Source organism: Bos mutus, chromosome 16, assembly GCF_027580195.1.
Source record: "Bos mutus isolate GX-2022 chromosome 16, NWIPB_WYAK_1.1, whole genome shotgun sequence".
Classification (NCBI taxonomy): domain Eukaryota; kingdom Metazoa; phylum Chordata; class Mammalia; order Artiodactyla; family Bovidae; genus Bos; species Bos mutus.
The window spans coordinates 52,010,979-52,023,128 of NC_091632.1; positions in this window are offsets into that span (position 1 = coordinate 52,010,979).

Consider the following 12,150-nt stretch of genomic DNA (forward strand, 5'->3'; position numbering starts at 1 on the left):
CTGGGCCTGAAAGTAACACTCATGACACCAGTTCACATTTTATTGGCTAAAATTCAGTCATATGGCCTCCTGACCACAAGTAGGGCTGGTGTGCCCAGGAAGAAGGAGAGACAAGTTCTTAAACAACCAGCCACTGTCTGTCACAGTGACTAATGGTACCACTTACCTTTGCATAGCTGCAGATCACCTCCTAGCTGACTCTCCTCCTAGGTCTACGCACAACTTTACCTGGACCTCCAATGCAAGGTAGCCTGAACCTCCCTCTGTGCTTGTAGAGAACTGAGCACCTGTCTCTACTGTATTAATCATCGCCCAGTTTCCACTGTTCATGGATCCGTCCTTTCACTTCTTCATTAGCATCTGGGGAGCAGAGAACATGTCTTTTTGTTTTTGTGTTCACAGTATCTGGCAAAGAATAGGGATTCGTTTTGAGCAATAAGTGGGTAGATTGAAGAATGAGTAGAATGTTATTCATAATTAGACGGGGTAAAAGCATAAGGATGGCTATATGTGGTGATCACTCTTTAACCAAATGTGAAAAGGGAGTAGAAATACCTCCATGTCGTGTTTACAAAGGGCAGAATTTCTGGTTCGTTAACCTATCTGTGGAGTACTTAGAAGTGCCAAGAAAAAGACAGGAATTCTATTATTTATTAAAGTCTGATAATGGACAATGTGAACTCTCATTTCAACACTCATGTTTTTAAAGGATCCAGTATTTGTTGCTGGGGTCATGACAGGGAGAAAGTTAGACTCACAGGGAAAAATTACAAGGAGGTGGCCTTTGACATGATTAAGAAAGGAAAAAGACCCTGGAATTAATGCCATGTGATCAGAAGTTCTACTGTGGGTTCTACCCTTGACTACTGGTATATCCTTGGGTAGATCATTTAATCTTTCTGTGCCTTAGATTCCTTGCTTGTGTGCTAATGAGACTGAACTAACTGTTCTCTTATATTTCAAATTTTTGGATTCCTTGAACTAGAGCTTTCCCTCAAGATGATTTATGAGGTAGTTAGCACCTCATGACTGCAAGTATTTGAACAAAGATGACAAATAATAACAACAACGTGTATGTTAGTCGCTCAGTTGTGTCTGACTCTTTGTGACCCCATGGACTGTGGCCCGCCAGGCTTCTCTGTCCATGGGATTCTCCAGGCAAGAATGCTGGAGTGGGTTGCCATTCCCTTCTCCAGAGGAACTTCCCAACCCAGGGATCGAACCCTGGTCTCCTGCATCACAGGCAGTCTCTTTACCATTTGAGCTACAGGGAAGTCCAATAACAATAATAGGTGCCTTTATTGAATGCTTATTATGTTCCTGGCAGTGTGCTAAGTACCTCTTTACATATTTCCTCTTAAGAATATGAAAAGCTGGTTATCAGAATTATCCCCAATTTTACAGATAAGGAAATCAGTGCTTACAGTAGTTAAACAACTTCCTGAAAGTCATCCTGCTGCTGAGTAGTAGTGCCAGGATGTGGGCCCAGGCAAGCACCCTAGCTCTGCAGGCAGGATTTCCATGCTTGGATTAGAAGTATGACTGAATGATCTTGTGGGGATTCCTCCTTCTTAAAGATGTTATACAGTTAGAACTTGAGTAACCAGCCTGGAGATGAGAAAGGGGAAACCCCTTACCAAACTCTGCCCTCACATTTCTCATATTTTGTTTAGGATCTCAGAGCTTACAACTGTGTTTCAGATATCAGGTAGGGAGGGCCCTCAGGGGTCCAGGAAAGCTGTCTGAGCTTGGAGAAGTTGTTCTGTCTCTTCACCAAAATAAACCACTAGTGCTTTCTAAGGTCCTCTGCTCAGCAACAGTGTGTGAAGCAGCCAAGGTTTAATTTAACTGATGTAAAACAAGTAGAGAACTCGAGAGGCTCTCTCGATGGGCTATTTTTAGATTCTTTTGCTTGTTTGTTCTTGTAATGAATAAAATTGCTGTTTGAAGGAGTTCCAGAAAGGTGATGGAACAGCATAACCCATGAAGCATCCTTGACCCAATGCTTCCCCAAGCTTCCAAATCCCCAGCACATATAAGCAACTGTACAAAGGAAGGCAGGGTCTTGTGAGGAGCATAGTTCTGGTAGACACCCGAACTGTTGTCTTGACCATGTGCTTTGGGGCATGTGACCTATCCTCTTGGTATCTTACCTCCCCCACATGCAATATAGGAACAGTGACAGGACCTGCCTCATTGGGGTTGCTATGGGGATGACAAGAGTTAAAACATGTAAGGTGCTGGCAACAGTGGTTACCACATAATAAATATTAAATATTTATTAATAAACCATTTATTAATATATCATTTATTTAAGGTTCAAGGTCGTCTTGGTTAGTTTATTCTTTTTTCGCAATCAGGGATCAAGGATTCAGGAAATAAATTTATCTCCAAATCATAAAGAAAAAGAATGACAGAAGTGGGCAGGCAAGAACTAAATCAGCACCAGAGATGTGACCCTGAAATCCAGGATTATTCCATAGTCATCCAAACTTGGTTTCATAGGAATCACCAGACTGGACAGCCCTGTACTTGGCTGAGCCTGGATTCTAGGATGGCCCTCCCAAATAACCTCTACCTTATGAAGCAGCTTACAATTCAGCAGAGAGTGTTTTGTTTTTTAAAGCTACCTCCAACTGGATATATAGCACCACTGTTTTCCTTACCTTATGGAAGTACAAGAAAGCCTTGGGACATATTAATAAATACAGAGTTGACAGGCACATAGCCATAAACAAATGTCAGATATTATCGATATAAAATAATGGAAGCAGAATTCTAGGGACAGACAGAGAATGTTCCCAAAGGGAGCTGACCCACTCTAATATTTTTGTATAGGTTCAAAACTTATTTATTTCTCAGATATGGTGTAAAATAATATTTTATTCTTTCAACTATAACCAGACATAGAGTCATCCTATTTCCAAAGCAACACAAACAAATAACCCTGTAAACAACAAATGGGAATACATTCTCTTCTCTCCTGGCCTTCCTTTGTGGATCAGAATTAGAGGATTCTTCCAAGAATAGGCTTTGCTGTCTTGGACCACATCCCAAATCCCTAAGGGAAACATGATGAGACCAACTCTCCCAGATATTTCAAAATTGGGGGTCTTCTAATTCACAAGATTTAATAAAAGGACTCAGTAAAGACTGTGCCAACATGACGTTCAACTGCTCGAATCTTTGAAGACTCAATAGAAATGATTATTTTACATGATGCAAACCAAACATTTTGATGACTGACTTAGTTACTCAAATGTTGATCTATATGCTTTTGATGTCATAAAAAGCTTAAGACAGTTACATTTAAGCCAAGTGCTGCTTCATGTCTAAGCCATACTTTTCGTACAGGCAAGAGTTTCTGAGGGGATCTGAACTTTTTGTACCCACAATTGAGGAGAAAGTGCAGCAATGACCTGACATTTGTGGAAATATCCCTGTGGCCTGGCCTTACTGGAATTTTTTCAGTTCATTTTATAAAATCCATTCTATTGATTGAACACAAAAGAAGTCAGATGATGTGTTCAAGAAAACAAATTATTTCCCAAATGGGCAAGGTAGGTCAGTGGAGGCAAACATGGAGCTTTAATCCCTTGTTCATCTCATCACCAACCAAAGAAACACACACAAGCAATAATATTGATGTCACATGTCACACACTATGTTACATAGAGATGCAAAGAACTGTAACACACGCTCCCTATGGGCGCTCTTTTCACTGGATTAGACACTGAGATGTCTGAGTCTGATAGGCATCCTCTGTAATGCACTTTAAGTAACTGAATCAATAATTCGATACATTGCTTTTGATAAGATTCCACTATTCCTTGAAATATTGAGAAATTCATACTTTTGGACCCCTGATGTAACCCTACTGTTCACAACCAATACTGGTTCTCTGATAAGAAGACCAATGGCAGCTCTATAAGCCATTGCTCACTGATATTCTTACATTTTTCAGCAGCCAGAAAGATTTGAATAAAAAGCAGGTCTGTGACCCTTCACCCAGAACTAGGTGCTATCACAGGCACTGCCAGCAGGTTCCTGAGACCCAGGAAAGACTAGGAAAATCCCCAGATCTCAGTGTTGAAGGCTTCTTTCTTCCAGTGTTCCTATTGCTCCCATTCCATGTGTCCCTGGGTAAAATTTCCTGGATCTTGAGAGATTCCAGTCCAGGCTCAATCACCTCCCCACTGCCTCCATCCTAGAGAGTAAAAAAACTGTCAGCTGGTGATGACAAGTTCCTTTAGGTCCTACTGACAAGGGCTTAATTTCCAAAATATACAAACTGCCCATACAACTCAGTATCAAAAACAAACAATTCAGTCCAAAAATGGGCAGGAGACCTAAATAAACATTTCTCCAAAGAAGACATACAGGTGGCCAACAAGCACATGAAAAGATGTTCAACATTGCTAATTATTAGAGAGATGCAAATCAAAACCACAATGAGATATCCTCTCACACTGGTCAGGTGGCCATCATCAAAAAGTCTACAAATAATAAATGCAAGAGAGGATGTGGAGAAAATGGAAATGTTCTACACTCTTGGTGGGAATGCAATTGATCCAGCCAGTATAGAAAACAGTATGGAGGTTTCTTAAATAACTAAAAATAGAGTTACCACATGATCCAGCAATCTCGTTCCTCGGCATATATCTGGAAAGGGGATGAAAAATTTTAATTTGAAGGGACACAAGCATCTGTACGCTCATAGCAGCCAAGACATGGGAGCAACCTAAATGTCCATCAATAGATGAATAGATAAAGAAGGTGTGATTTTATATGGAGAGAAAGAAGGGAAGATTACTCAGTCACAAAAAAAGAATGAAATAATGCCATTTGCAGCAACATGCATGGACGTAGAGATTGTCATACTAAGTGCAGTAAGTCAAAGACAAATATCATATGATATCACTTATATGTGCAATCTAAAAATATTATATAAATGAACTTATTTACAAAAGAGAAATAGACTTACAGACATAGGAAACAAATGTATAGTTACCAAAGGGAAAAAGTGGGATTAAAATTAAAATTAAAAGTTTGGGATTAACAGATATACACTGCTATACATAAAACAGAATAACAACAAGGACCTACTGTAGAGCACAGGTAACCATATTCAATGTCTTGTAATATCATATAATGGAAAGAATCTGAAAAGAAGATATAGATAGATCTGAATCACTTTGCTTTACACTTGAAACTAGCACAATATTCTAAATCAACTATACTTACATAAAAAATGAAAAAAGCAAAATAAAGGACATTACGTAAACTTACTCTCCCCTCCCCAAAATTCCCTTTAGGTCCTAAAGTTTAGGGAAGCATCCATATTTTGCCTTCTTCACTGTCATTCCACACAATGATTATTTGAAACAATCCAGTTTCAAGCACTGACAGACCTTCCTCAGTGGATACACCAAACACAATTTCCAAAGTGCAGGCTTCACAGCTGCTAAATGGAAGGACCTTTAAAGCCACGCACAGAATCAGTGGTGTAGCTTTCACTCCCAGCATTAGCTCTGTCCCAGACTGCCTTAACCCCCCATTTCCTGGCTGTTTAGATGTATATAAAGTCTGATCACCACTTAGGGGGTTGCCCCTAATTAGGGTTTCAGAGCTTTGTTTTTGTCTCATCTAATTACATTTACCCAGTAGGAATAGCCTCTGTCCTGTAGGTTTACTCTCTCTGGAAATTTGTTTTAGCTCAAATAAAGGTGAGAGAAGGCGAGAGACTAATCTCTCTCCATGCAATGAGATGCAGATGGTTAGACCTCCCTGTTGGAATCCCCTCCTGAACCAAAAGAGCGCACAGCACTGTGGGCTTCAGGCTACTGTGGTCTATTCTGGCTCCAGCATGTGGCCCAGAGAACAAAGCCTCTTCCTGGTCAAGGTTACTTCTTTGCTTAATCCTTTTCATAAAGTCTAACCTCGGTGTCAGCCCCCGGGCAGCCAGCTGCATCATCACCCCTGCAGGACTGGAATGGACTCAACATGCATCTCTCTCTCCTGGGAAACAAAGCACAGCCTCTCATTTACCATCAACCCCTGTGCTTCAGGCTCACTGGCTATTCCTTTGTGCAGGCTGGTGGGGGGTGGATTATCTTGAGCTTTTAAGAGTTTGAGTGAAATGACCTCTGACAGAGGGAAAGGGCTTTAATAAAAGAAGTTCCCTTACCCTCAGTTGGGCCTGAATGCAACTGCTCACTTCTACTTTGGATTTCAAAAGAAATTTCTATTTTGCTCTGGGTTTGGATATAGGTAGTAATTGGGGGTCGTTAGAGGAAACTGGGCCTGTTGCAACAGCTGGGCACTCAGAGTTGCGTGGCTGACATGGGGCTACAGTGAGACAGGACATGGTGTGAGGAAGCCACAGGGACTGTGCAAACAAGGCACCTTATCACAGCTGCAGGTGCTGACCCACAAGGTCAGAACATCAGACAGAGTACTGCTGGCCTGAGTCACAACAGTTTCAGGGAGAGTCCAAATTTCACAAGAAAAATAAATGGACATTTGCTGCCTGGGGTCTCTGAGCATCCATTTACCTTACTTCTGAGAAAAGCCTACAATTTTCATTTGGAAACGCACGCCCCCCCCACCACCATTCCCACTTTAGTCTATGTTTTTGAAAGCTAACCACCACTACACCATTGTCAATCAGAAGGACCCATTCCCCTGAAACTTGTGACTGCCTCAAGGATGTGTCAGGCGAGTGTATGCTCCTCGGTTCTGTCTCATCACAACAAAGATTTGGAATGATGGACATTAAAGCCCTCTGCACGTCACAGCTCTCCAGTCTTGGACAGACCATGTTATAGCTCTTAGACAAATCAGTGTTACAGCTCCGTGTTACAGCTCCGTGTTACAGCTCTATCTTATTTAGCAAATAGCAAGAGAATCCATCCTCGAGGCTTGAGGGCATGCCGACCCAAAGACACGAAGAGAAGAGAGTGGGGGAGCGTGCCAGCACACGGGAGAGAAAGAGAGAGAGCGCGCATTTTGACTCCTCTTTTTATGTTTTTTTCCTCCCCCTGGGCCTGCCCTATGTAAATTGGGCTAGCCAGCAGTGCTGTTTGTTCTACCTGAGGTCCTCACTCAGGTCCTCGGACCTTCCTTTAACCTTCCTTTGTTCTATTTTCGTAGGCTTTTCCCTTCCTTGTCGTTTAGCCACTGCCATTTTGGACTCCTGCTTCCTATTGTAACTGCCTAACAGATGCACAGGTGACCCCATCAGAGCCAGAGACAGTCTGTAAGACTTTGATGATAATTTCAGCCTTGAAGTTTCTACTGGGTTTATATCTGATAGGGGATAAGACCCAGAGCTCTGCAGCCATTCTGTGAACACAGGATCAATTCTTCCTGAGAATGAAACCAACATAGAGTAGACAAGTGAGGAGATAGAGAAAAACAGAACATGTGCCCTGGATCAAGCCATACCTGAAAGCAATAGATTCTTGAACTTTCTACAACTTTGTTTTTCTTTAAATTATTTTGGATTGAGTTTTTGTTCCTTTGTAAGTAAAAGTGTACTCATTAATTATACAAGAAAGTACAAGATAAGTTTCAGAGCCTTAGAAATCGGGAGTTCCCAATACCAGAGTCCAGGCCAGCCAGGGAAGGAAAGTGGCAGCACCGGAGAGGTCTACGTTCAGTATACAAGCCCTGGATCAGTGGTGTTCAAACATGAATGTGCAGAAGAATCACATGGAGAACTTAAAACAGCATAGACTCCCAAGCATTCCAACAACCAATTCTCATCCATAAGTTTGTAGTTTGACCCAGAGATCTGATTTCTAACCAGGATCCAGGCACACTGGAAACCAATGATGCAGGGAACATGCTTTGAAAAACATTACTTTACACTTTGGGCTGAGACTGTTGGTAAGAATGTAAATTGATACAACCACCATGGAGAACAGTATGGAGATTCCTTTAAAAACTAGGAATAAAACTACCTTATGACCCAGAAATCCCACTCCTGGGCATAAACCCTGAGAAAACCATAATTCAAAAAGACACATGTACCCCGATATTCATTGTAGCACTATTTACAATAACCAGGACATGGAAGCAATCTAAATGTTCATCAACAGATGAATGGATAAAGAAGGTACGGTACATATATACAAAAGAATATTTCTCAGCCATTAAAAGGAATGCATTTGAGTCAGTTCTAGTGAGGTGGATAGAGCTAGAGCCTGTTATACAGAGTGAAGTAAGTCAGAAAAAGAAAAATGAATATCATATATTAACACACATATATGGGCACATGCTCTGTCTTTTCTCTATCTTCTCACTAGGCTATTCTCCTCACTTGCAATCTAGAAAAAATGGTACCGATGAACCTATTTTCAGGGCAAGAACAGAGATGCAGACGTAGAGAACAGACTTGTGGGCACAGTGGAGGAAGAAGAGGGTGGGATGAATGAAGAGAGTAGCAATGAAACATATACATTACCATACATAAAATAGATAGCTAATGGAAAGCTACTGATAACACAGGGAGTTCAACCCAGTACTCTATGACAACGTAGAGGGGTGGGATGGAGTGGTGGGTGTGAGAGAGGTTCAAAAGAGAATGGACATTTATATACTTATAGCTGATTCACAGATGGTATGGCAGAAACCAACACAATATTGTAAAGTAATTATCTTCCATTTAAAAATAAATTTTTTTAAAAAGAGTTCTGATCCTGGTGTGAGGCAGTGACTGGAGCCACATGGAGGAGAAGAATAGTAGCCGCAGCTCAGAACAGACCTGTGGACACAAGTACGGCAGCAGCATCTCAGTGGGTGACTTGTGGCACGCAGTGAGCCACAATTTTGGAGCTGGAACATCAGCACTAGTTAGAGAAGCAGGAACAATGGTTTGATCAGAAGTATCACATGAACACGTCCAAGTTTGCAAATGCTCCTGTGGGTTCATCTAAGCTCTCTGTCAACCAGAGATTAGGAAACCAGAGCTCAGAGCGTGTAAACTGCATGCACAAAGCGGCACAGCTAATTAGCCTGGTAGCCTAGACCCGGGTTCCACGCCAACTCCCCACTACTTCAGCTGTTCTCAAGAAAGGTCAGCCTCCCAGCTGTGAGAATGAAGGGGCGCAAAGGGTGGCAATCAGTGAGAAGATCAGATTGAGAGAACCCAGCTTAAGGAGGGACAGTTTTCATGCTGGAGGTTTCATCGACTCATTGTGCTCAAAAATATCCTGGCCCAGCTTGGGGATGAAAAGTGGGGGAAGGCAGGATGACCAGCCTTTTAGAGAAAAGCAGGTAATTATTTTATCATTCTGAGTCAGCCCCTCGCATTGGGTTGAGCCCCCTTGTTCTCCTGACTATTCCCTTGAGATAAGAAAAATGGATTCTGCCCTTGGTAGGGCTGGAGGCCATCCCAGTCCTTAACAACACTGAGTACTTATAATAGCTTTCTTTTTTTTAATGGAAAATACAAAAAAAAAATGCAGATTCAACATAAGAAAAAAATAATAATATTATCAAAAATTTCATCCCCTGAACTACTGTCAATATTTTGGTATAAATCCTTCCAGAATCCTTAAAAATGAAAATATATCATATGAACCATATCTATAAATTGCCTTTCAGATTATTTACTATAAGGATGCTGGGCTTCCCAGGTGTCACTAGTGGTGAAGAACCTGCCTGCCCATGCAGGACACATAAGAGATGTAGGTTCATATCCCTGGGTTGAGAAGATCCCCAGGAGGAGGACATAGCAACCCACTCCAGTGTTCCTACCTGGAGAATCCCATGACAGAGGAGCCTGGCAGGCTGCAAGTCCATAGGGTTGCAAAGAGTTGGACATGACTGAAGCAACTTAGTATCCACTATAAGCATATTTCCATGTTAAATATTAAATGCAAAAGAACATCAATGCTTAAATAATATCTCATTTATCATTAAACAATCCCTTATTGTTAAATATTTAGATTATTTCCAATTTTAGACTATCTATTATCTTTGTACATTAATTAAATCCTTAAAAGAAAAAGAAATTAATCCTTAAAAGAAATCCCTAGAAATGTTATCCTGGGGTCAACTGGCTTGGACATTTTTTACACTCCTGATATATATTGGGAAATTGCTTTCAGAAAGATTGGGAAATTGCTTTCAGAAAGATTGGGAAATTGTTTTTCAGAAAGGTTATGGCAATTTACCTGTTCTCAACAGCAGAAAACTCTGGAAACTAGAGAGTATTTAATATTGAACTTTAATAGATGTGAACTTTTATTTTCTTTTTCCCTCGAAATATTGTCTCCTCCTCACTGTCTCTTCACATAGATAAGACAGTTGGTAAATGCTAACACTTCACACTTTGCAAAACAACTTTTTAATTTTTTTGTAAAACACTTTTACATATTTTTAATTCTCCTAACACCTGTGAGAAACAGGACTTAGTATCATAGTCCTCTTTGCAAATGAGGCCCAGAGAAGTTGAGTGATTTCTCTAAGGTCTCATGGTCAAGAGACACTGGTAATGAGATAAAAACCAAGTTCACTTATCTTTCAAGCCCAGTGTTCTTTGTGAATGGTGGTTCTCCACTTAGGCTACCATTTGGGTTTAATATCTGCAGTGACTCTGATTTAATTCACTTGGGGGTGTCCGTGATAAGTGAACACTTCCAGGATGTTTGAGAATCTAATGAAAATGATAGATCGTCTTCCCAGCAAAAAGGACACATACATGCACATGCGCAAAAAGAGAGAGTGTTAGCCCCTCAGTCATGTCCGACTCTTCAGCACCATGGACTGTAGGCAGAGGAACCCGAGATCAAATTTCCAACATCTGCTGGACCATCAAAAAAGCAAAAGTGTTATAGAAAAACATCTACTTTTGCTTCATTGACTATGCCAAAGCCTTTGACTGTGTAGATCTCAACAAACTGTGGAAAATTCTTCAAGAGATGGGAACACCAGACCACCTGACCTGCCTCCTGAGAAATCTGTATGCAGGTCAAGAAAAAACAGTTAGAACTGGACATGGAACAACAGACTGGTTCCAAATTGGGAAAGGCTGTATATTGTTACCCTGCTTCTTTAACTTATATGCAAAGTACATCGTGCGAAATGCCGGACTACATAAAGTACAAGATGAAGTACTAGCTAGTACAGGCTAGATGAAGATCAAGATTGCTGGGAGAAATATTAATAACCTCAGACATGCAGATGACACCAGCCTTTGGCAGAAAGAGAAGAAGAACTAAAGAGCCTCTTGGTGAAAGTGAAAGAAGAGAGTGAAAAAGTTGGCTTAAAACTCAACATTCAGAAAACAAAGATCATGGCATCTGGTTCCATCACTTCATGGCAAATAGATGGGAAAACAATGGACTGTAGCCATGGTTGGATGGCATCACCAACTCGATGGACATGAGTTTGAGTAAGCTCTGGGAGTTGGTGATGAACAGGGAAGCCCGGCGTGCTGCAGTCCATGGGGTCACAAAGAGGCAGACACAACTGAGTGACTGAACTGAAATAGCCTATTAACAATTGTGATAGTTTCAGGTGAACAGCAAAATGACTTAGCGATACGTATACATGTACTCATTCTCCCCCAAACCCCCCTCCCATCCAGGCTGGCACATAACGTTGAGCGGAATTCCATCTGCTATACAATATAACCTCCTCTTTTTTGAGTGTGGCAAGAGCCTATGTAGGCTTCCCGGGTGGGAATCCGCCTGTCAATGCAGGAGACGTGGGTTTGATCCCTGGGTTGGGAAGATCCCCTGGAGAAGGAAATATTGACCCACTCCAGTGTTCTTGCCTCGACAATTCCATGGACAGAGGAGCCTGGAGGGCTAGAGTCCATGGGGTCACAAAATATTCAGACACAACTTAGTAACTAAACACCACCAAGAACCTATGGAACAATCACAGGCCTTACTATGGCAAAAGAGAGATTTTCCTAGATGGGTCTGACCTAATCACATGAGTCCTTTAAATCTAAGCCTAAATGTGAGAGACCAGAGACATTTGTGCAAACCTGAGAGCAATTCAATTCAAGAGACATTCTCCTGCTGCCTTTGAAGATGGATGGGCCCTTGTGGTAAGAATCTGAGAGCGGCCCTTAGGAGCCACTTAAGTACATTGCCAGTTATTTCTCCAGCTGAAAAGGGTTTATTTGGGGAA